Source organism: Puma concolor, chromosome C1 (genome assembly GCF_028749965.1).
Source record: "Puma concolor isolate L17-30 chromosome C1, mPumCon1.1.hap2, whole genome shotgun sequence".
NCBI classification, from domain to species: domain Eukaryota; kingdom Metazoa; phylum Chordata; class Mammalia; order Carnivora; family Felidae; genus Puma; species Puma concolor.
In genome coordinates, this window is record NC_141674.1 from 70,048,135 (window position 1) to 70,075,235 (window position 27,101).

Consider the following 27,101-nt stretch of genomic DNA (forward strand, 5'->3'; position numbering starts at 1 on the left):
AAACAAACTCCCTATCCTATAAACTGTTTATACCTTAATTACTTATCTACAAAAAACACTGAATGGAAAAGGTCTTGGAACTAGTTTATCATTTTTTAAATCCATGAAGTCCATTCCCCTTTAGAGACTCCAGTATTGAGGTTGGGCTGTCAAGGGGGCCTTTAATGAAACTACTAACATCTAGAAAGAATATCTTTTGAAGAGTGAGAATCTATTCTTACATATGAGCCTCAGAATGAATGGTTTCATTGTATGAGGCTGTTCATTAAAGTTCATGTTGTGAAGAGAAACTTTCCTGGCTTTTAACTTTTTTTTTCTTTAAATTTTTTGTTCTAGTCTTCTGTTCCTCTACTCGGTATTTATGAAAACCTGATCAATTTAATTTTCCTAAATTAGTGGAGGTTTGTTCCTGTCACAATCTGTCTGTTTAAAAGCCTTTAGTAGTTTACCATTTTCTAGAGAATTAAACCAAATTGCCTTGTGTAGTCTTGTTTTCATCTTCACTATTACTTAGTCCAAGTTGCCATTATCATTTACTATAACAGCTTAAAATCATTCCACTCTTATGCACACCATATACTTATACCACTACGTATCTCTTTTTTACATTTAACAATCTGCCAGCTATCTATAGCTATACTGATGCTGCCTAACAACCACAAATCCCAGTGGCTTAAGACATTAAATATTTATTTAGCTCACAAATCTGTGCATTGATTGAGTTGTTCTTTGGGGCTCTTCTGGGGAGCTTTGCTGATGTGAGCAGGGCTGAGCAGAATTCATTCACTGGTTACCAGTAAGCAAGGCTGCTCTGCTTACCTTGGCTGGGCTCTCGCAGGTGTTTAGCTGGAGGTCAGGTGGTCTGGGTGGGCCTCAGCAGAGACAATGAGCAACTCAGCTCCATTTCCTCATTCAGCAGGCAAGCCCAAGCATGATCTTCCCATGGTGGAGCAAAAGGAAATAGCAACACGAAAGTGCTTTTTCAAGTCTATTTAAGTCTGGTTTGCTATTGTCCCACTGGCCAAAGTGAGCTACATGGCAAGTTCAGAGTCATCACGAGGAGGCAGTAAAAGAAGGGCATGGATTTAGGGAGGTGTGATAGAGTAAGACCATTAATGCAATCAATCTACTATAAAGACCTACATTCTTCACATGGTCTCTGGCTCACAGACCCATGTCACCCAGTTCTCTTCCACTAACTGCTTAGATATTGCTTCCTTTGCTTCATTCTTTTAGCCTAGTTAATTCTCATTCATCTTTCATCTCAGCTCAAATATACGTTTGTACAGTAAAACTTCTTTGACCTTCCTGGCTATGTCAGAATTCTTTGTTATAACCCCTCATAAGAACCATGTTCCTGTCACAGAGCATTTGATTTGGGTTGAATTATTAATGTGATTATTCAATTAATTTCCCACTAAACTAATAACTTTCTAAAAAAGTAATTTTGACATCTCTTGTGCAACACTTAGTATCCAGCATTGTGCATGAACGTAAATGTTCAATAAATATTTCTTAGATGACATTACCTAAGCTGGTTAAATTTTCCTGATTATTGTTTCTTTCCTTTTGTTTTCTTCTCAAAAATTTTTTTCTCTAAGAGATGTTACGTTTTGTTATTGTTGTTTTTAAATGCTGAACCTGTCATCTCTTACTCCATGGGATCTAATACAATAACTATTTTTCTTCTTTACAAAAATTTTTTTTAACACTTATTTATTATTGAAAGACAGAGAGACAGAGCATGAGAAGGGGAGGGGCAGAGAGAGAGGGAGACACAGAACCTGAAGCAGGCTCCAGGCTCTGAGCTATCAGCACAGAGCCTGATGCGGGGCTCGAACTCACAAACCGCGAGATCATGACCTGGGCCAATGTTGGCTGCTTAACCGACTGAGCCACCCAGGGGTCCCGACTATTTTTCTTTTTTGCTTATTCTCTCAGACTTTCAGTTAGACTTCATTTTTAAGTTCCTAGTCTCTCAGCAATTTATTAAACAGCACAATTGAAGGGAAAAGTAAGTAGGAAATTCGTTGTGTCCCTCAGGCCACATCCTCCCCACTTCACTGTAGTCTTAAGAAGACAGCAGTAACGTGCAAATTGGTTTTGTGAATTAGGGATGTGCTACCATGTATTTCCAAGGAGGTGTATGCGCTAGTCAATAGGACTTTCAATTTGGAATTTGGAGATGTGAGGTCAGTGAGCTGTGGGTCCTTGCTTGAGTCATTATACATCTTTAGGCTTCAATCTTATCCATGATATTTAGAGAGGACCTAAAGTCAAATTGATGAAGTCTCACATTCTTTGTAGCTTTAAGAAAAATTTCCAAAGAGTGTTTTTGTATGCATAAATCACATCCTTTCTGTGTTCCTCTTTAAATGGTTGTATATTTCTCCAGCTGAATCTATCTCACTATGTTGCTTAAATGCCTGACTTCTGTATTAGACTATGATTTCTTTTTAGCATAAGAACCATGTCTTCTTCCTGGCACTTGGCAAAATTAGGTGCTGATTTTTTTTTTAACCTCAATGAAGACTTCTATCCAATTTTCATTTATGCTTGTACATTTTAGGGCACATATTTTTCAGAGAACTCCCTTGTGTGGATGCTGTTGCCTTAGGTATAAGTTAGACACATTGGAGACTCCAACTGGGAGCTGTTAGCTCTCATTCATTAGTCCTTCCTTGAGCATGATAAAGTTATATTGAATAGGTGTCTTGACATGTTAATTTGAGAAAAAAATGCAAATGTGAAATGCAAAAATTTAGAGAGCATTTTGCATTTACAACCTTGCCTTTGGAATCACATATATTGGAGAAGATGCCTTTAAAATCAAGTTTCCTAATATTTAATGTATACTAGAGTGACATGGAAAATGTTAATTTCAGATTGTGAGAGTTCCAATTATTGAAGCCATCCACCAATAACTACACTGAAGTAATGTCAAAGAATCCCAAGAGTGTTCCAGTGAAAAAAGAGTTTATTATGGAAAAACTAATGGACCGTTCTCTTTAGCTGCTCCTGCTGGTACAGCTATGATGGGTAACATACACCAACTGAAATATCCTTCTCATATGTTCAACCACACATTTTCTCTCCAGGGAAATAGAATGGGCTTCATCTTTATTAAATATGTTTGGTTGCTTGGGGTATTTTCTCTTCTGTTTTTTGTATCACTATTTTTATTTTAATAAAAAATATTTTATAGCATTCATGCAAAAAACAATTCAGTTGTGTCTTTTTTTTTTCATAAATAACTTTATGTTAGGAGTTAAATGGCTCTCCTGTGACCTCCATCTTGTTATGATCCAAAGGTCATTACAGTTTTGCCTTGAGGGTGTTAGGCTAATGAATCCAATGCTTACCCTGGTAAAGATGGCCCTGTTCTAGTGGTACAAGCCCACTGTGCACTATTTTTTAACTTGTCCAAAGGGGAAAAAAAAAGGTGTTTGATGATGGTCAATTTTTGCTGCATGCATGGGATGTTATGTTGGTTTGCAAAAGTTTAAAGTTTTACATGTGTTCTCCATTAGCTGTACTTTTATGTTAAGAAAATAATTTCTTCAGGAGATCATCTTAGCCTTGATTATTTCAGTATAATAAAGAGTTAAGAAATCTAAAATCCCCCGAAAATAAAATCACAATGAAAATTATTTTTACAAACATATTGAACAATTCTTTGCAGATGTGTAGAGGGAAATGTATCATAATGGAAAGCATTGCCATTTGTAATTCTAAAGAGCATGAATTGGAACATCAGTTCTCTGCTGAAGCTATTCTGTTCCATTCTGTGCTTGCTTCATGAACTGTTCCAGGTCCTTAAAGAGCAATCAATGAGCCTACTTCAACCTATCATGTTGAAGCCTGAGTCCTTTTTCGTAAAAGGAAAAATTACTTTTTAAAGATCTATCTTGTCTTTGAGGAAAGGAAAAATCGATCATTTCTACTTCCAATTTACTTCATGTGACAACTTATCTCTGCAGGGTTAGTAGCTGATTAGACTAATATGACACATAAAACTTATTGCTAATTAATTTTTAACCCAGTCTTCAGTGGAGAACTTTGACAATTGTTACAAATGTGTTAGAACTCAAATATTGTTCTAGAACACCATTCAAAATCAAGATTAATGAGTATGTTATTTGTAGCTCATCGTCATTAAGAATTTCATTTTGTGAAAGTTATTTCACCCTCAAATTCACCCAATACAAGATACAGTAGTCATTTGGCTTTGCAGTGTTGATTATGTATTTTTTTCTGCAGTTATTTCATAATTGCTTCTGGGTTCAATTCCACAATTTTTTACTTATGCCATGCTTCCTTGGCTTAATTCCCCATTCTGTCTCCATGGATCACAGTGTTTAGCAAAACTTCAGAGGAGAGAAAGTCTTACTACCAGATTTTCCACTTAAACTAAAGATTAAGTCAAGTTTAAATAGAAAATTTCTTAATCAAAGTTGTCAGCTTACATATGGTCACTAGGTTTAATGTAGTCAAGTGCATCTATATGAAATGGAAACAACAAATTTAGGGTTCAGTTACATATCTGGAAAACAGTTTGGATCATAGACAATTCTCATTTCCTTCATGGAACTGAAAATAGTACTGAAGAAGAAGGGAATGGGGGAAGGAGAGGGAGGAGGGGGAGGAAGAGGAAGAAGATGGAAAGAGGAAGAAGAAGAAAGAGGAGAAGAAAAAAAATAAGAACTATTTTTACTATCTTTTAGTGAGTATTAATTATAGCACCATTGTGCTAAGTGTTTTAATTTAAGGTGGGATTTGAGGAACTATAGCTATTCACACTTTACGGTAGGTCAGAGAGATGAAATATTTTATCCCAGATCATACAGCCTTCAAGTTGTTTAAAGTAGAAATTCACACCAGACTCATCTCCCTTCAAAGCCTGCATTCCTAATCATTCTGTAATACTACTTACAAACGATTATGATGCTTTTATCTAATGATAAATAACTCTGGAATTCAAGGAGCCCTTAAACTCATAAGTCTGTAATGAATCCCCTTTAAGAGCTTCTCTGAATGCAGTCTCTCCCAGGATAGAGGATTAAACTAAGTTGCTTGTACAATAAGATAAGTATATCTGGCCAGGCACTATTGTTAGGGTTCTCCAGGTTGACTAACTTGGAAATTATTCTTTGGGACTCTCCCTGAGTAAAAATCATTAGGCTAAATCTTAGATTCCATCCTCACAACTTCTGTTTTCTGTACATTGAACCCCTGGTCGATTCATTTTCTAAAGGATCAGACTGCCTTTGTAGTTTGGTCATCCAGGAGGGCCATGTGCCTTTGCAACTATGCCCTCCTGACATTCCAAGCCAAGGTAAAGAAGACAGGGCTCTATCTGGTAACATTATGGTAGTAAATTATGCAACATCTCAATATTGACATAAACTTTAGAAAGATGTATTCTTTGTCCACATTCCAATATCTTCCCTAAAGATCCAGTTCCTTTTACCCACCTAAACAAGCTACATCCAATAAATAACAGCTGAGTCATTTTCAGGGTAAATAATAACTATAAGCCTTATAATACATTGTCACTTATTCTTGAACAACAGTCATAGGTCCCATTATTTCCTGGTGAGCTGTAACCCTGTTAGAGTTTATAAAAGCTACCTCTAAAGTAAGGTACATGCATGTAATATAGGGACCATGCAAAATGACCCGTGGAGTAGTGAAAAGAATATATTAGGGCCTCTCATTATATATTTTTTCACCTCATTATTTAAAGCTTTTATTTTGGGGTATGTGTTATAAAGTAAATAATATGTAGATATAGTGGTACATTTATATTATCATATATAAATAAATATACAAGTACTAGAAATTTGCACTGAAAAATGTTTGAGGACTCCTGGTCTATAATATTATTAAGCTGAAGAAATTTTAGGTGGAAAGCATATGACCATTATTATAATACTATAAATCCATATGTATGGATACACCAATTATCCAAAATTATGTAAATCCTATATTGTAAAGAGGGGCCAAGACTCCTGATGCTATACATTAGTAATCAATAAGTAAAAACAAAACCTCTGAAGATAAGTCATCCAAGGCTGTCTTTTGGGACAAGGGAAAATACAGAATGAGGTTTCCCATCTAAATCCCTTTAATTATGAGGGAGTAAGCAAGGGAGTGGAAAAGGCATGTTAAATCTCACAATCATATTTCCCAGCAAGTGCTTCTGAGCATTGCTAGCTATTCTAGATAGGGGGTTGTTAAACACATTTTTTTTTTTCCCACAAGGAGTCTTCGTGGAGCTCTTAAGAGTAGCTGATAATATGTGTTGGGAATCTCTAGAATCTGAAAATATTGTGCACACTACTTTGACCATGGTATTATGCCTTTGAGAAGCATTTTGTGAGATTGGTCTGCCATTAAATGTACTTGGAAAATGTGGGCTAAAATAGTTGTTTACTCTGAAGTTTTTTGCCCAGAATCCAAACTTTTACCCCTTAAGTTAGTGTTCATCTCACTTCAAGCTCATTCTACTTTCATGTAGGCCTTATCAGCATTCAGGATATTCTTCCTCTTTCCTCTTTCTTCTTTCCTCTTCTCTTCATTCCTCTTGTATTCAATGGAAATGTATTAAGTACTTTCTATTTATCCAGTACTGTGCTAAGTATAGAAAGAAATTGTGAACCCACGTGGCCTTTGTCCTAATTGGATTAAATTCAATTAGAGAGATAAACATTATATATATAATTATTCACAATTGGTATACATGAGAAGATCTAAGTAGGCGACACAGGAATACTGGGTAAATTTGGTGAGTTAGGAAGCCATCCATGAAGAAGTGATGTTTCTGCTGAGACAGGAAGGAAGAGTTGTAAATGGAGACGTGAAGAGCAAGAGAGATTCTGAAAAAAAGCAAGTATGCAAATGCTCTGAGATGGTAGAGATTTAGTTATAGACACCATTAGATAGAAGACCAGACAGAGTGGGTGAGGGAGAGCGCCAGATGGAATGAGGTGCAAATGCAATAGAAACTAGATTACACAGGGCCTTGAAGTCTATACCAAAGCTTTCAGGTTTTAATTAAAAGCAATTGGAAATTATGAAAAGGCTTTAAGTAGGGAGTTACAGGGTCAGAGTTCCCTTTGAAATGATCACTCTGGGTATTGTGTGGATAACAAATTGGAAGGAGATCAAAAAACAGAAACAAAAGGCATTTCCATACCCACCTAGATAAACCCCACACAGAGGTAGTCAAGCATCTATGACAAGTGCTTGGTACATGGTGTAAACCTCATAATTTATTGCTGAATAAAGGAATTAAGATATTCATCCAATTAAGACCTTGTTTCAGGCAAGAGGCATCAGTATGTTGGACTGGAAGTTGACAGTGTAGAGAATCTCAGACGTATGATAGAGATGCTTGGTTGGGGAAGAAACAGGACTTTGTGTTATTGGATGGGAAAGAAGAGCTACTGCTTGGAAGAAATTCATTACAGTTATTCTCAGCACAATTTTTCTGATTGATGAGTGGCTTGATCTACCACTGCTGAAATATGTTCATTTCATTGTGAGACAATCTTTAGTCAATTATAAGATATTAACCAGACATGGACAATCCACATATTTTGGAAGTACAACTTCTAGGACCTCAAGTGCATCTCAAATGATAGGCATCTGTCTATTTAGCTTATGAACCTGAATAGCCATGTTCAGTCACTTTTTGATTCACAGCTCATTTGAACTTGGAATGTGTCAAAATTATAACAAACAACCATAAACTCTAAGTATTTTACTTATTATTTTGAATCTATATAGTTTTTTCAGACTTTTATTTTTTCCTTTGATTTTGTTTATTTCTTATTTTTAACTTTATTGAGGTATGATTGACAAAGAAAAATTGCATATATTTAGGTTGTATAGTGTGATTTTTCAAAGATGTGCCATGTCATGATTTAATATATGCATGCATCGTGAAAATGACTACAAGGAGTGACACATATGCTTTGGATATTAACCCCTTATCAGATACATTATTTGTAAATACTGTCCCCCATTCCATAGATTGCCATTTCATTTCATTGATTGTTCCCTTTGCTGACCAGAGCTTTTTCGTTTGATGTAGTCTTACTTGTTTATTGTTTCTTTTGTTGCTTGTGCTTTTGGTGTCATATGTAAAAAAATCATTGCCAAGATCAATGTCAAGGAGCTTTTCCCCCTCTGCTTTTAGGAGTTTTACAGCCTCAAGTCTTCCATTTAAGTCTTTAACTTATTTTGACCTAACATTTATAAATGGTGTAAGGTAAGAGTCCATTTTCATTCTTTTGCATGTAGATATCCAGCTTTCCTAACACCACTTTTATTGTTTATTTATTTTTGAGAGAGAGACAGAGAGACAGAGAGTGAGCAGGGGAGGGGCAGAGGGAGGGAGACACAGGATCTGAAGCAGGCTCCAGGCTCCGAGCTATTAACACAGAGCCCAAGGAGGGGCTTGAACTCATTGAACTGCAGGAGCATGACCTGAGCCAAAGTCCAAAGCTTAACCAACTGTGCCACCCACGCGTCCCCTAACATAATTTTTGAAGAGACCATCATTTCCCCATTGTGTATTCTTGGCTGCCTTGTCAAAGGTTAGATGATTGTACATACATGGGTTTGTTTCTGGACTGTATTCTCTTCCATTGGTCTCTGTATCTGTTTTTGGGCCAATATAGTACTGTTTTGGTTATGGTAGTTGTTTTTATAAAAATGTTTATTTATTTTGAGAGGGGGGTGAAGAGAGAGAGGGAGACAGAAAATCCCAAGCAGGCTCTGCGCTGTTAGCACAGAGCCCCATGTGGGGCTCAAATTCATGAACTGTGAGATCATGACCTGAACTAAAATCAAGAGTTCGATGCTTAAGCAATGGAGTCACCCACATGCCCCTTGGTTACTGAAGTTTTATAGTATGGTTTGAAATCAGCAAGTGTTATGCCTCTAGTTTTGTTCTTTTTCTCAAGATTGCTGTGGCTATTGAAGGTATTTTGTGATTTCATATGAATTTTAGGATTTTTTTTCTATTTCTTTGGCAAATGCCATTGGAATTATTATGAGGATTTGATTGAATCTATAGATTTGGTAATATGGACATTTAAATAATAGTAATTCTTCCAAAGCATGAATATAGGATATATCTTTCCATTAATTTTTGTTTTGCTCAATTTCTTTTAGCAGTGTTTTATAGTTTCAGTGTACAGATGTTTCACCTTCTTGGTTAAGTTTATTCCTAAGTATCTTATTGTTTTTGATGCTATTATAAATGGGATTGTTTCATTAACTTCTTTTTTGGATAGTTCATTACTAGTGTATCAAACTGCAATTGATTTTTGCGTATTGATTTTGAATCGTGCAACTTAACTGAATTTATTTGTTATTTCTAATATTTTTTGTGGAGTTTTTAAGGTTTTCTATATTAAGATCATGCCATGTGCAAACAAAGGTAATTTAACTTCTTCCTTCCTAATTTGGAAAATCGAAGTAGTTTTGAAGAGTCACCAAATACTATTTCTAATACATGTGTTATATAATCCATTCGATTGTAGGCAAGAAATAAATAAAAATTTAAATGACATTTCAAAGAAAAAGGAAAGTGTCAGTTATGCACTGAATTGTGCCCCTCCCCAATATTCATATGTTGAAATCCTAAACCCCAGTACCTTCTAATGTGATCTTATTCGGAGATAGACCTATAAAGAGATAATGAAATTAAAATGAGGCCATTAATGTGGACCCATACTGAAAATTCATAAGCGGAAATTTTGGATAGACACATATACAGGGAGAACAGCATGTGAACATAAAAATGGCCAACTATAAGATACAGACACAGGCCTGGAGCAGACCTTCCCTCACCGACTTGTGAAGGAACCAATTCTCCCAACACCTTGATAGCTGACTTTGAGCCTCCAGAACTGTGAGTCAATAAATTTCAAACAGTTTTCAATTTTGTCACAGCAGCCCTAACAAATGGGTGTGGTATTTATAATGGCAACTTTGTTCGGACTTTATACGTGCTACTTGTGTTTCTTCCTCTGGTTGAATCTGTCAAATTTAACAACACATGCTAGCTGCTAATGAGTACAGTGAAAGCTCTGTTTACAAAAATACACAAATTGTATTTTAAATGATATTTTAAAGTTAGAAAAGTATGGAAAGCAGGAACAGCAATCACAGTTTAGCCAAGGCCTATTTCTGACTCTTTATTATTGTTAGAAATATTTAAAAAAAAGAACAATGAGTACTTTTTTATATTGAGAAGATAGTTGCTTATGTGGTTGTTCAGAATAAACACTGTTGGCAAGGTCACTTGAGCATTAGTTTGAGATGATGCAAATACCATATGCATTCTCAGCATTCTGCTTTTTCTCAAACAGGTTTTCTCCTATTTAGCTATAAATACACCTGTTTCATTTTTTTTCAGAAAGGAACCATTCTCTTCACTGCGACTGAGTGACAACTTTTAAATGTGTTTAAACATTTAATGGCTGAAATGACATAAATAACCATTTTAATTAAGTTCTCATATTTTCTTCAGAATTAGAGGACATAAAATTTAAATAATAGTAATATACAAGGATTTATGGTTTACCGTGAATGTAATGTTTTTTTAAATGCTTCAAAGTCTAATATAACACATATCATATATGTATTTATCCTCAATGTTTTTCCTTAATCAGAAGGTCCATTATGTCAAAGAAACTTTAAGACTTTACACCTTAATTTTAAAACTAATTGTTAATGCAGACACTACATCAGAAAGTTAGATCCAAAGTTATAATTCTTCACTTTTTCACATATTGACATAATTGTTTTCTTTTCATAATTTTCAGGAACTAGAACTCAGAAAAATTCTGTCACGCCAACACATATTTATAAACTGCCTAGAATAACAGTACAAATGATGGAGATTGCTAACAAAATTGAAGATGCAACTCCTGTTCTAATAGACAAAACAGTTTTAGAGGATAAGTAAATTAAATCTGTGTTAAAAGAAAAAAAGGTGTGTGTGTGTGTGTGTGTGTGTGTGTGTGTGTGTGTGTGTGTGTGTTCATGTGCTAAAAGAATAGCTGGGGGAAACACAAAAGCCATGGTGAGTACATTTTAAGTGAAGATAGTAGTACTTGTCCCATTAGAATGTAGATCTGATGTTGATGCGACTTGAGTTACATTAGAATATGTGTGTGGAAAGAGATTACTGCAGGCTTCAGATGCTAGTAATGAAGTTGTACCTGAGGCTGATAAATAATAGGGGACTTATTACAGAGGACATAGAGTTGGACAGCCTGCCTTCCCATGCTGGCTGGATGATTTAGTACTCATTGTACTCCATGCTCTTGCCTTGCTTGATTTTTTATAGCATGCATCATTCCACCAGATATTGTTAGAAGACCATTTGCTTGAATTGTTTTCTTAAAATGTTTACATTTCTAAGTCTATTCCCCAAGCAAAATGCCTTGCTTTCAGGACAAATTTTGCTTTGCTCAGGAGCGCCTGGGTGGTTCAATTAGTTAACTGTCCTACTTTGGCTCAGGTCATGACCTCACAGTTCATGCATTTGAGGCCCACATCGGGCTCTGAGCTGACAGCCCAGAGCCTGGATCCTGCTTCAGATTCTGTGTGTCCCTCTCTCCCTCTGCCCTTCCCTCGCTTGTGTGCTCTCTCTCTCTCAAAAATAAATAAACTTAAAAAAAGTTTTGCTTTGCTCAGTGTTCCTTCTGTGATGTTTAGAATCATGCCTGGGACGTTATTAAAAACTCAATAAAAATGTATTGATAGATTGAATGAATTAGTGATCTTGTGCAATCGCTTAATGTATCTCTAACTCACTTTCCTTATGTGGTTATGGTGATAATATGATGATATTAATAACAATAACAATAATAATAATACTTACAACATAGTGGTTGTAAGGCTTATGATAGATCCACCTAGCACAGTGCTTTGCATATAATAAGTGCTCAATAAATTTAGACATTGATTTTATCACAGATTCTTGCATTGAAAACAACATGCTAATAGGAACCGTGTAGATTTCTTTTAGGATGCTGATAATTTGTAATTTGTCCAATAAAAAAGTAAAAAACTCAGAAGTATAATAAGTACATCAATCTTGTCTTCAATGAACAAAAAATTATTTGAAATTAGACTCAAATATAAATGTAGCAAATAGTGAAGACAAAGCATGAATTGTGAGATCCAGCATATACCAAGGCACCTAGAAAATAAAACAAAAACAAAACAAAACAAAAAACAGTGACATCAAGGGCAAGAGATAGGTAAAGCTTCCAGAAAGACTGTGGGAAAAGAAGGGATTTGAATTTGATACTGGAGAATAGGCCTGATCTGAGTCCATGAAGAAGAATATCTCATGGGAGAGGAAAAAGGCAACACATTCAGCTGGAGTACTGGGTTGTAAAGGCAAGGAAAATGTTGATTGGTGGGGGGGGGAAGGTGAGCATTAGGAGAGGAATAAACTTGCCGTATGCAGGATAACAAGTCCTTGAATAAACATAAAGGACACTGTCTTAGCCCATTCCATAGACTAGATGGCCTCTAAACAACAGAAATTCATTTTCTCACAATTCTGGAGGCTGGGAGGTCCGTGATAAAGGCACCAGCAGATTCAGTGTCCTGTGAGAACATCTTCCTGGTTCAAAGATAGCCATCTTCTCACTGCGTCCTCACATGGTGGAGGAGGTGGGGAGACTCTCTGGGGTCTCTTTTACAAGGGCACAGACCCCATTCGTGAGGACTCTGCCCTCAAGGTCTAATCACCTTCCTAAGGCCCCACCTCCAAATGCCATCACATTGGAGACTGTTTCAACATAACAATTTTGTGGGGCACAAACATTTGGTCTATAGTAAACGATAAAAGTCAGGCAGAGAGCTTAATTTTGACGTAACAATAAAGAGGTAAATACTGCTGAAATATTTTTGTTTATATTTGTGCAATAAAGTACCATAGAGTCATCCAAGGAGGACTGGAATTAAGAGCTGAGAATAAAGAAACTAGGTGGGAGACTATTTTGATGTCCTCTACCCCATCTTCTATTTCCCATTGTTGTCTTAGTTTTAGTTTTTGTTTTAACCAGCATGATAACTTTAAGATACAGATATGATTATGCACTTCTCTGCTAAAATTCTGATCATCTCTGCATCTTCAGGGTCAAGTATAAACTTTTTAGCAAGTTATTCAAAGTCCATAGTAAAGCAGGCTCAACAACTTTCCAGTCTCATCTCCTAACATTCCTTCTAAACACAACAAGTTGTATGAATCCTTATCCCACCTCACAGACACACCAAACCTTTTGCCATTTATTTAAATAAGTTATTAATATTTATAGCATAGAATACCATTCATTTTGTCATATGCCTCATGTGACTTTCAACTCATCCTTCAAGACCCATCTCAAATGTTGTTTCTTTTTAAGCGTTTTCTAATACTGCCATATCACCATGTCTCTTTGGAACCTTTCTTCCATAGCAACCTATATATCTTGCACTTGTAGCACTGGACTTATTTAAATTCTGTGTTTATATTCCTACTTCTCATGTTAAATTATGAGTTTCCTGAAGGTCAAGTAACTTTGTATCTATGCCTACTATTGTAGTGGAATATTCTACAGATTTAATAAACCGTTGATGCATGATATATAGAATTTCACGATCAAGCAGAAAGCAAATGTACACAAGGCACTGGAAAAAAACTTACATTTTAAACTGAAAAACAGTGTTGCTACGTAGAGCATGAAGATCACTGGTAAATGGAACTTAGGGTAGATGGTAAGTTTAGTGTTCACTTGATAAGTTGGATATATCAGAATTGTATTTGAGAGAATATATTCTGGTAATCTTGATACTACAAAGATGGCTTTTGAGCTGGGAGAGATAAACACGTTGGGCAGGCATATTTTTAAAGACAACTGAAAAAGAGAGACAAAGCGGGGACTCTAATAGAATGAATATGGAGGGAAATGAACATTTGATTGAAATTTGGGCTTTGTGCATGGGAGCAGTGAAATCACTGGTTTGGCAAACAGTGACCAGGAGACTATCTGAGAGGTGAGAGGAGAGAAAGTGAGTGGCACAGAGGACCTGGGCCAGAACACATGTGAGAAGATAATGATCAACACTATCGAATGTGTCTGAAATATCAAGGGAGCTGAATCTGAGAAATAATCAGAAAAGAGTAATTGCAAATTTGAGAGAAGGAGATTTAAGAAGCATGATTGCTGTAGAGGATGTGAATTCCAGGTAACAAAGAAAGTTGTTGCACAGAAATTGCAATTTTCATAAGTGGGTTTCAGTCACGTATACAACTTCAAAAACGGGAGAAAAGAAGGTTGCTAAGTGTGAGTCTCTGATTTGAAGTGTGTTTTTTGTTTTTGTTTGTTTTGTTTTGTTTTGTTTTTGGGAGATACTACTGTAGTTCTAAAGACTAAACTTGTAACTTCAAGTTCTGTTATGGGAAAAATAAAACATATTTGGAATTGGGGAACTTCCAAAATGAGAATTTCATTCATCATCAGTCACTTCTGAAGAATTCAGAGTTAAGAATTCCTTTCATAAACCTTGATTTTCTTGTGGATAACTCTACCCTTGGACACATTTTCCTACGTATAATTTCTGAAAGAGTTAGACTTTGTAGGTAAGTTCTTCAGATGTGTTGAGAGCAGCATTTCCCAAAATGTGTTCCAAGGAACACCAGTGCCACAGCTGTTAGTAGGGATTAAATGGAAAAAAGTTACCCTACTCAAATGTGTTTTTGAAATGCAAGTTAGAACAAACTCAAACAACTTTCTTTACTGCAGGATTCTTCAGAACCTTGACTATGTATACTGTATATATTGAAGAGGTATTCATAATTGTGGTTGTTTTCCAATATTTTGAGTAGTAAACATTTATTATGAAACTCACTTTAGGGCATACTTCCCTAGACATATTTTATCCAGTATTTTCCAACTTCTTTTTCCTCAACCTAAATGTAGCATCTTATCTATATGTTGCATAATGTAGTATAAAATAAAACCCACTCAGTAATAATAATAAGAAAAATATATACTTAAATCAACTGCAAGCCCTCCATCTCTTCTTCTCTTCTTTCTTCCTTCCTTCCTCGATATGTTCCCTCTAATCAGGTGATTGTTTCAATGGACTTTTCAGTTCTATTTAAAATAAAGATCTTGTATCCGTGAATTGGATTTCAATTAATAACTATATATGGAAAAAATCTGAAATAACTCTCGGGAGACAACAGAATCTTTGGGACTGAGATATCTAAATCCTCACTTACAATTTGCAAGTTCTAGAATTATAGGGTTCTAAGGGGCACCTGGGTGCCTCAGTTGATTAAGCATCTGACTTTGGCTCAGGTCATGATCTCACCATTCATGAGTTGGAGCCCCGTGTCGGGCTCTGTGCTGACAGCTCAGAGCCTGGAGCCTGCTTTGGATTCTGTCTCTCTCTCTTCCCCTCGTCCACCTGCACTCTGTTTCTGTGTCTCTCTAAAATAAAATAGAATTCTAGGGTTCTAAATTTCTTTGAAAATATATGAGGGTTTGAGGTGCTGGCATGCATCAAATTCTTTAGTAAAGCAAGCATATTGAATATGCTTTTAACTTTAATACTAAACTTCACTGTGATGCCTCACAGCTCTTTAATCAGATCTGGATTGCAGTAGATCTCATCAAGGGGACTCATGAGGAGGGCATATGTCCTCAGCGAATGTGTAGGATACTCTGCGTTCTATCACCACCACCCACCTTCATTTATGTTCTGGAAAAAGACACTCTACCAAATGTTTCCAATTTTTACTCCGCTTTAGTCCCATACAGATACCTCCCAGGAATGTTCTTATCTCATACACTGCGACTTCTTTGTTGCTCTATTTTGTTCCTCTACTCTTCACTGAAATTGTATAGTTAGCCCCTCCCATTCCAGGACAGCTCTGGATATATGTTCCCCTCGGTTAAACCCCTCACCCCTTCTCCTGTTTCTGTAGACAGTTGCCTTAGTGCCCAGAGGCTATCACCTTGTTTCAAACCGAACTTGCTTATGTCTCCCCTGGTTTTGATTTACAGCTTTTACCTACCTCTCCGTGCTTTTTCTGGGACATGTTTAGACTCCCTACATTTTTTTAAGCCACTACAAAAAAACATAGGCATTATCTATTTGAATTATTAAGATTGTTTTTATTAAGCCATTCTTTTTGTGAAACATACCTTTCCAAATCCCAAGGGAAATCAAACTCTTGGAATTATGCATTCCTGTGGTCTGAAATTCTTGATATACTGGTGCAGCCCAATGCTGGAATGCTTGGTCAGAGATTTTGAGTACCTTCTCTGTGTTGTGATGAAAATTAACCATGCTCATGTGACACTTTCTCCATAAAGCCCTTTCTCTAAAAATCCCTGTGCTTCTTCCTTGCTCCTGTTGTCTTCCCTAGAAACAAAAAAGAATGAACATCTCCTTCTCTAAATGGACAGTTACTTCAGATAGAGTTACTTAGATTAACGTCACAGGATGACTGAAAATGCCTATTCCACAAACATAAAGTACTCTTAGTGACTGAGATATAAAAGAGTCAGCTTTAAGTGTTTCATTAAAACCACTGCAAATATTATGCATAACAATTTACATAGAACTCATGAAGCTGCTTGTTTAATAAATGAGGTTCATCTCTAGTAAATGGCTTGGTGCAACCAAAGTGGCTCTAATCAAATTGGGGACAGATGAGTTCTGTAGATGTAGCTTATTTCATTAATTTACTACTGTTTAGAGTTCACAGTCAATGGCCAATTGATATTATTCGTGACAACACTAAATAAAATAAGTAAAGGAAAATAAGTTGCGTGATGTATTGCAGAGATAAATCACACCCCGGCATGTGGGGAGATGAAACCCTCCAGCAGAAGCACTTAGCACACTTCATTTGATTCCCATTCGTCAGCCTCGGTGCCAGTGGCTCAAAAAGAATGCAAAGGTAAATGAACACCAAAATATGATTTACAGCACTGGAAAACAGTCCTACCCAAATAAATCAAGGTTCCACTTCATTTCAGCCATTGGTTTATTCATAATACAGGGCTTTTACAATCAAGCCCCACCATCGTAAACAAACCCCAACAAAATACACACCTGCACAAAAAGATAGGCATGATACTCTGCACAGAGTACTAAAAAGATTTAAAAAAAATAGTGGCAACTATTTGGTGGGTCAAGAAGGGAAATGGGCAGCACATTTTTAAAAATTTTGCTAGGTTGAGCAACAATCTTGTGTTCTCCTCACAGCATTAGGATAGGAGAAGCCACATCGACTTTCAGAATATGTAGATTGAAAATGTTTAACTGGACTGTATTTATATATGTAGTTTTGTGAAAACTCCTGGAAAGGCTACTGTGAAAGTCTGTTCTCTAAGAGTTTAAGAATTGAGCTAGGGCTGAGATAAAAGGGGAAGGAGAGGGATAAGCAAGGGGGAAGCGAATCTATTAAATTGGGTCTCCTATCAAATGACTTCAGGAATTTTCATTCTAAGCTTCATAGATTATAAATGCCATCTTAGTACAGGAGAAATTTTCCACCTGATACAAACCAAGGTTAATAAAGGACAAAACTGAAGGGTTTTTGTCACAAACATCTTTCTCTTTTGTCAATATAGGTGGCTGCACCACCCCAATCTAAGTTTACATTGATTTCTTTTTAATTAATAATAAGCTCAAAGTAAGGAAGGATATGTTCAATTGACAACAAATAAAAAGAAAACCTTACGATGGTACAATTTTATTCACTTATTTATTTATTTTTAAGTTTATTTATTTTCAGAGAGACAGACAGCACGAGTTGGGGAGGGGCAGAGAGAGAGGGAGAGAGAGAATCCCAAGAAGGCTCCACACTGTCAGTGCCAAGCTGGATGTGGGGCTTGAACTCACAAAACTGAGATCAGAACCTGAGCTGAAACCAAGAGTTGGAGGCTTAACCTACTGAGCCATCCAGGTGCCCCAAGATGGTACAATTTTAGAACCAGAGGGGTCTTGTAAGATCATTTATGAGCCCAGTTACCAAATTCAAGAAAAAAACTAAAATAAAGGATCCCAGGAGGAAAAATGAATGAGTTAGCCAAGGTCACACCATGGATTAGTAACACAGCCAGACTGTAACTGGGTTACTGGTTCCATACTAGGTGAATTCTGTTAGGTTCACCTAGATCAGGACTGATTATGAAGAAACTTTAAAATATTAGAAAAGTTTAAGTAAGCCTATACTGAAATCTTCATATTCCACAGGCTTAATTATGATATTCAGTGAAAATACAGAGAAATGTTCTGTGTGTGCATGTATGTGTATTATGAACATTTTTATACATAAGTGTGTATCATGGAGTTTTTAAGTATTCTGTTTTTCTTATAAGACTACTGCAATGTTTTACTTGCCTTTATTATACTCAAACAATTGTCCCAGGAAGCATTTAGTGTGGTTTCCAACCTTGAATTGACCTCACTATGATTATTGTAAGCATTGTTGCACTTAAATGGCTTTTGTTTCCCCTCCTTCTTAATTGTATCTTGAGACAGAGACAATGGACTAATTGTTCTTACTTACTGCCAACTCCCCAAAGGTTATGCATGGACTGTGATGCCTCTAACAAACTGCAAAGCAACTGCCTTGATAAACATTGAAAGCCAAGTATAAAGTGTCTAGATTAGATATAGATATAGATATAGATATAGATATAGATATAGATATAGATATATACATGACGTGTATATATGAGACATCTTTCCTTGGAAATAGCATGTGTGGTATTTCCCCCCACTATTTGTACTGCAGAGAGTGCTTATGTTATTGAAAGTTAATATTTTATCCCTGGTTGCAGAGGTATTACAAATTACTGAACCTATACAACCATGCTGCCTGAAGTTAAGATTATACATTGCTGAGGTTTAAATAGGTGTTTGCCTAAGAGCAGCATTCTCCATAGAAAACAAGTTTTCAGAAGGAAAGCAGAAACAGTTGGGTTTTCATTCTATTACCATTGAAATTGCACTTCTTTTTGTTAATGATTGAATAAATCAGAATTTCAGTGGTGTATTCTCAGCATTTTCTCCTATTTATTCCATCTGTTACGGAAAGCACCGGCATCTTGAGAAATAACCCACTTTATAGTCAAAAAAGTATAGTCTGCAAATTTAAGCTGTTTATTGTGGGATAAGAATAACCATAAAACAAACAAGCTCTCCTTGAATATTTGTGCCCCTGGTTGGAGAGCTCTTCCATACCCTTGAAGGGTTTTGGCTATAAAACACCCTGAAAAACAATTTCTCACAGTCCTAGCTCACATGTAGGAAGCTGTTTCCGTCATTCTTATTAGCTTGACTACAGGTTTGCCTGGGGATTAAATAAACTAGCTCACTTCCAAAACCCCTTTCAGGGAGAAAGGTCTCTCCCGCCTTTTGTAGCTTTCAGTACTAGCCCTTGACATCCAGGCAGGGGGTTTTACTTGGCCGGAACTGAACACAGAAATAAAACCCCAAAGAACATGAAGGCTTCCTGTGGCACAGCTGGGAAATAAGATTCTGCACCATTCCCCTGGTTCATGTTTTCCCTACCTGTTACAAGCCATTTATTTTTATAACACCTTTAATGAAAGTGACCTATCGAAAGAGTTTTGATCTGGGCTGTGGCACACTAAGGAAGGAAAAAAGCACTTGGAATTATAGTGGTTTAAGTAACTATCAAGTAAATAAAAGGAATAAGAGAAATAAGTTTTCACAAGGAAAGGTAAGTTATTAAAAAAAAAAAGATTCTAAGGAAAATAATAGAATGCACGAGAGGAAGAAAATCTAACTGAGCATTCTTTCCAACTGTAATTGATTCAACAAATATGCATTCAACACAAGCCACCTGCAAGCTTCACTTATACCTCGGTCTTTTCAGCATCTGAATGCTACCATTGCTATGAATATCTGTGCTTCGAACTTTACGTTTCTGTAACAACAAATTCCATTCACCTATGTTAAATATTTTCCCCAAATTTACAATCATCAAACATGTTAGAGTTTTGAATGACAGACAAGCTAGCATAACAAATTCTTTTCTTTCTTATATTTATCTGATACTAGAGCTGGAGGGAGATTTCTAAGTTTTCCTTCCAAACATGGTTGTAGAATTTTTCCTTGTTTGGCAAGGGAATGGAATTTACCATCAGTGGGGAAAATTCTGAAGTCAAGCTGTGAAATTGAACAAAATTTTCATCAGCAAAAATTGAGTTTGAAAAACATGTGTTTCCCCTTTGGTAACGGGAGGATGCGAGGTAGATAGGAAGCAGGATTGGAGAATTTAAGCCTTCATGATTCTTTCCTGTGTAACTCGTCGGCAGCAAGGAAAAGAAAGGAGAGGAATGCCAGCTGCAATGCCCAAAGCAAAATCTTTATGAGAGTGAGTGATAGAACTCAGAGAAGCAAACCAGGTGTCCACCCCCTTGATCTTAACACACAACATTTGTATACACAACAGAAAAGGAAAGACAAGCCAAGAAAGGACAGCTCACTGGGGAAAATGGAGAAAGAAAGTAATGAGTCAAGAATCTTAAGAGGCTGCTGAGCCTTGTGGTGTGTTCATACAGGCATGTTGAACAAGAAGTCCAAGATCATAGTCTCAGAAAGGAAATAGCATAATTGGCTATTTCCTCAAGTCACATAAGCACAGCCCAAAGGATGCATTTTGGGGGATAACAACAGCTTAAGTTTTTATAGCACTTTACATTATCTTGATCTTAACTCATCCACCCAACAAGATTGTAAGATACGTTGTAACAACTCAAGAACTTAATGCTCAGAGAGGTTAAATCATTTTCCCATGGGCCAGAATTAGGCTGGCTATAATTTTTTTATGCCACTGAACCAAGAAGAATTATACTAAAAAGTAAAATGTCACGGCCCCATCATTTTCCAGAAAGATAAACACGAAAGAATTGCCTAGCTTGCAACGTAGGACACATCTTTAGTAAGGATCCATATTAGGAACCTAGAATAAGATGTAGAAATTTATAATGAGTGTTCTTTCTAGTACTCATTCCCCTAGGGATCAGTTCAGTGGTACTTGTTATATAAATATACAGTAACTTTCGGGGCGCCTGGGTGGCTCAGTCAGTTAAGTGGCCGGCTTCGGCTCAGGTCATGATCTGATGGTAATTTCGTGAGTTCCAGTGCTGCCTCAGGCTTCTGTGCTGACAGCTCAGAGCCTGGAGCCTGCTTCAGATTCTGTGTCTCCCTCTCTCTCTAACCCTCCCCCACTGGCACTGTAGTTTCTCTCAAAAATAAATAAACATTAAAAAAAATTAAATAGGCAGTAACTTTCATGTTACACTGCTCAAACGTATTTTTTGCGACTGTCCTTTTACCCCTGGGTGCTGACATTACATTGTAGACCTTAAACTCTTGTGTGAGAAAGAAAGTCAACAATATCACCATCATTACCATAAAAAACATTTAGTGAGGCCCAATCTGTGCACCTGTTGTTGTTTTGCAAAGTGGGTTACCAGACGTGGTTCTCGTCCACTGGGATCTTAAAGACAAAGGAAGGCAACCTAAAGGACATACAGATAACTAAACAAGCAATGAGACTTGTACACTGGCACATATGTGCTAGCTCCAATTTGCATATGGAAATGTCGACTTTGTAGATTCAAGTTAATGATGTTTTGCTTTTGTCAATCCATTATGAGTTGTCAGCTATTAAAATCTGGCCCCAAGTGGTGTCTCAGCGCAGCGACTTGCCTGATCCTGCTGTTCTGTTGTGTAGGTTAAGATATCAACTCTCCTACTGAGCTTTGGGGAATTCTTAGCTTGTAAAGACTGCGTTCAGGGTCACTGATGTTTCAAGAAGCAGCTCAGCCAAACGTCAGTTTTTCCTTAAATCTTTAAAAAGTTAGTTTAACAACTAGTACACCAAATCATCTGCTACCTTCTTCTCATAAGGTAGACTTTAAAGAAACTTTGTGAATTGAAAATGAAGGTAAAAACAACTTCTGGTTTGAACTCTGATGAAAGACTGTAGACAAAATATAGCTCCCTATTTTTCGGTTTTGAGGAGACTTATTCTTACCCTAGAAAACTTCAAGTTATATTAAAAAGGTACTAGGCTTCATGGCATCATTTCATGCAAACATATAAACGGAGATAAGAAATGAGAAGATTGCCAGGCTTTACCTTGTGCAGTAGCTATTTCTCTCTCTCTCTCTCTCTTTCGATATGGTACCCCTACAAGACAATGGACTATGCTGTACACATACCTAATCTTGTTTCATATTCACAATTGTTAAAAAAAATATATTCACAATTGTTACATGGGATAGAAACTACTCTACCTCCTTTCCCCCACCATACTGATCAGGAGATTCTGAATGAGTTGATAGGCACCACACAATGAGTAAGAATTTGAGACAGTATTCGTCTGACTCCACAATTCATCTGACTCCAAAGTCCATGTATCCAATCTCTAGCCATGAACTCTACAATAATTTTTTTAATTTTTTTTAACGTTTATTTATTTTTGAGACAGAGAGAGACAGAGCATGAACAGGGGAGGGGCAGAGAGAGGGAGACACAGAATCCGAATTAGGCTCCAGGCTCCAAGCCATCAGCCCAGAGCCCGACGCGGGGCTGGAACCCACAGACCGCGAGATCGTGACCTGAGCTGAAGTCGGACGCTTAACCAACTGAGCCACCCAGGCGCCCCTTGTACAATAATTTAAAAGGATGCATCTTTAAACATTTCTACAGATTTAAAAATTTTCCTTGTTTTCAACTCCTTTCCCTCAAAAGAAGTTGTGCCTCCTTGGGGAGACCTTGAATACTGAGTCCTGAAAGGGCAGAGTGTGTTAGACACCTGTCCCAGACCACATTAAATCCTCTCACTCTGATGATCTCTTTCTCCAGTCTCTGCTACAATGTCTAGTTGCACACAGGCCCTGAGCAGATTCATTCAGGTGAACCTGACAGTGTCTTGCTTAGACCCCATGAGGCTTCCCTGATGCTGCAGCATGGGTGGTCCCCAGTGTCTGTCATACATGTGCCAAGTGGGCAATGTGGGGAAGTTCATGTCCACAAAGTCCCACTTCACAACTGGAGAACAGGAGCCAATGGATAAAATGATCTCTCTTCTGTCTTCCAAGTGAAAAATTCCGAGACACATGTCATAAGTCTCCTTAGAAAATCTGGCAGGATGGAACACCATTTGCCCGTGGTGTTGGCCAATCCATTAATCCTTCATTTGGCTCTCCCTTCTTCCTTGTTTCCCTCCACTGTCTCTCACTCCTGATCTCAGGGATCATGTCTCTAATAAATAATCTACATGCAAACTCTTTTCTCAAGTCCTTCATTCCTTGCACTTCAAGCTATGACACAGGTATTATGTTTTATTTATAATTATATGCCCATTTCATAATCACACATCTGACAAAGCATATAGCTTTGTCAATGAGGATAGAATTGACATTTTGGGTTTTGTTTTGTTTTGTTTTTATATTGCTAAGAAGAGCATAGGCTAAAGTGAGTTAAGGAATTGTTATTTTTCCATAGTTGAGAAACTGTAATGATGCTTAGTTGTTGCCACGGATGTGTTGCCTCGGAGGCTGGGGAAGCCGGACAGGGTTGAATCCATTATGGCCATTTCTAGGGGTACACACATCAAGGAAAAGTAACTTCTAATTCTCTTGATGCCAAGATCAGTGTAAATGACGCTATTGTCTTCTAATTGTAAAAGCCATATTCCTATTACTGAAATTTGTAATAGAATTTCTATCACTCATTCTTTTCCCCCTTAGCACAAAGTGAGCTCTCTGGTAAATTTCTTGCTTTTTCTGGTATGGATAATTATTTTTTAGTAACTGCATGGCGCATATTCTAAATTGAAATAGGCCTAGATTATTGGTCCATATCCAATTTGTCATCAGTCTTTAAAAATAGAATCATAATTAGGATTAATTAAAACAATTTAAGAAGATCTTGCAAGCCAAACACTGAAGAGCAGTTGAAATTGGACCCTTTCTCCCTGTTACTTCCTGATCAATGTTTCAACGCCTGTGGGCTTTCTGGCAATAACATGTTCTGGAGTGAAGGATTACAACTGGGCTCCCTTCAAGAGCAATAAATCCACTTAAAAATATGTAAATGTGTTTCACTTACCATTGACCTGGAGGTGAAAAGTTCTATATCAAATTACTAATAGCCTGAGATACCCATTCTCCTATTCTGATACTAATTAAAGCGAGCTGAGAAATGAGCTATGTAAAATGGTTCATTTCTATTACAATGAAAAAGTAAGAAAGATTTACTAAGTGTTACTTGTACATAAAGCTGAACTCTAAGAAAACAAGAAGAAGCAAGACTTCAATATTCCTTCTGAATTGTACGTTTTTCTGCATTTATCCTCCTGCCCCTTTAAAAAATTTTTCATTATTATAATATAAGAACTTGTCACATTAAATTGACCCTTTGTTAAAGTCTTATAACTGGATTCCCTGAGACTTGGTTTCCACCATGTGTCTGCATGGCTAGAGTAGCCACCCTAATGGTGTAATACACTGAACTCCCATTTCCCCAAATTGGCAGTGGTCCATTATTGACCAGAGTAAGAAAACCCGAAGTTTTTATCCAAGCATTCTGGTTGCCTTGCCAAACATCTATCCTATAAGTATTTTGAACCTCTACGAGAAACAAGAATCTTTTACTAACAATACCATGCCTTCTAAGTACATTGTGTCATAATGGCCAATCTCAATTCCTTTTATTTTCCACGTTTACTAGAAACTCTGTGAGGCCAAGAAACATCTTTTTCCTGTTTTTTTTTTTTTTTTTACATACCTGAGGCATCCAAACAATCTTTTATTAATTTAATGAGGAATTATATCTCAGGGTATTGTTTAGATGTTGTCCCATAAAACTTAACTTCATATACAGTGGATTTGATGAACAAATTTAACACATTTTAGATCTGGTTACTCTGAAAATCTACATTAACCAGGGTAATATGGACAAAGTATTGAATCCCATCTGACTCAAGGCCATGCATATGGTTGTGCAGGTGGTCTACTACAACACTCTAGGAGTTTCAGTCACATTAGAGTCGATGTGAATGATGGCTCCTACCCCCGGGAGATGTACAGGACAACACTTGCCCAGCAATTCTTGGCAGGCCTGCTGACCTTTACTAACCTTGTAGATTTGGACAAGTTCCTTAATCTCCTCGCTTATGAATAGGGAACAGCATGCCTCCTTAAAGGATTGTTACAGATAAAATTACATTTTATTCCTTCCCAATACTGTTTACAATGATGAGTTTAGTTAGTGTATGACTTTCCCACTAGAATATAAACTCTTCATGAATATAGGGAATAAGTCTATTTTTGCTTATCACAGTAATACTCTTTTTTTTTTTGGTTGCCTACCAGCTCTCAAATATGTATGTTAAAGAATGAGTAAATGAATGTATAAATTAAGTCATACAACGTACCTGGCTCACAATTAGGACTAAAGAAATACTGGTGCCTTCTCTCACCTCCTGTCCATTGTTTATTAAAGATTGAAAAGTGTCTTGGTAGATCACAACAGTACTGAAAATGCTTACTACGTTTTCAACCTCTCTATATACTTTCTTAGAGTTCTGGAAAAATAGGAATATGGGGTCAAATATCTGAAAGATCAAAACAAGATGTACTAAGGCGTTCAAAACACTGTCTTTGGACTTAGTGATTAGATTTGATTTTAAGACCAAGCTCTTAATAGTGTAACTGAGCTAGTCTGAGTTCTATTGCAATTAATGACATGTGTCACCATTACCTGTCTCACAGGTTGATGTACGAATAAATATATTTTGCCACAGTGGCAGAAGTTTGCAAAGTGTTACCCCATAGAACTCCAAGGCCTTGTGCACTAAATCAAGGAATTGTACCACTAATAGTTTAGAAGGCTTATACTTCCCCTGCTTCACCCAAAAACAAAGCAAGGCAAAACACAACAGAAACATATCAGTAAGACATACACACTAGTAGAATTTTTATATTTTTCCTCTCATAATTTTTTTATTCTTCTATTTTTGTTGCTTCTTATTACTTACCTACATAAATTTTAGGATGGTAACTAACATGTCATAAAATAATATATCTAGTTGCATAAAATCAGATATATTGGTGTCTTTACAACATAATAATTTTAATGTTTTTCTAGGTTTTCTTCCATCTCACCAAGCTGGGAAGCACTGCTCTGCTAAAAATGAACTGTGTTTGTAATTGCAATGACAAACGCCCTTTATTTTTAATATACAAGTAGCCTGCATATTCAGTGAGAGATCTCAGGAAGATTATTATCAGGTTGAAGAGACAACCCATATAAATAAAGACAAATAACTAACATAACAAGCAGTGATATTAAATATGACTAGAATTAGACAGTGCTCTGGGGGAAAGTGGCCAGGAAAGACACTCTAAGGATGGGTTTAAGTTGTGCTCTTTAGTTTGTTAAGAATTTAGAGGAGTGATGGAATGTAGTTCAGTTGAGGGGAACAGCACGAGCAAAGAAAAAAATCAGAAGATGAAACTTATAAGGCATGTCCTCATGATAGCAGATTGTTAATTTATAAAGAATCACCCTATACCAAACCCAATAAAACAAAGCATATTGGTAAATAGCATTTGAGAATATCTCTTCACAATTTTAAATAATTGAATACTATTTTTTTTTCTGAAGATGTATCATATACAAATCATGAAATCTTAGGGCACAAATCCTTTGTGACTGGCATTACTCTCTTCCGTTTTCTGATAATATCCTGATTTTCTCTGCTGTGTGCTTTGTAAGTCTAACTGATCCCATTCAGAACTCAGCAGCAATCTCTAATTAAATTAAGCCAATTAACATACCTCTGGGCAACAGTGATTGGTTTAGGAGATAGACAACTCAGGTGAGGCCAATCAGGATCCCCTAAATTCCATGCCTTTTGATTGAGTTATTAAGGAAGGAGGTTTTCTCTTTCTTGCTGGATGTAAACCAGAAAGCATGTTACCTTGAAGCTTTGAAATGACAGAGGAAATGGG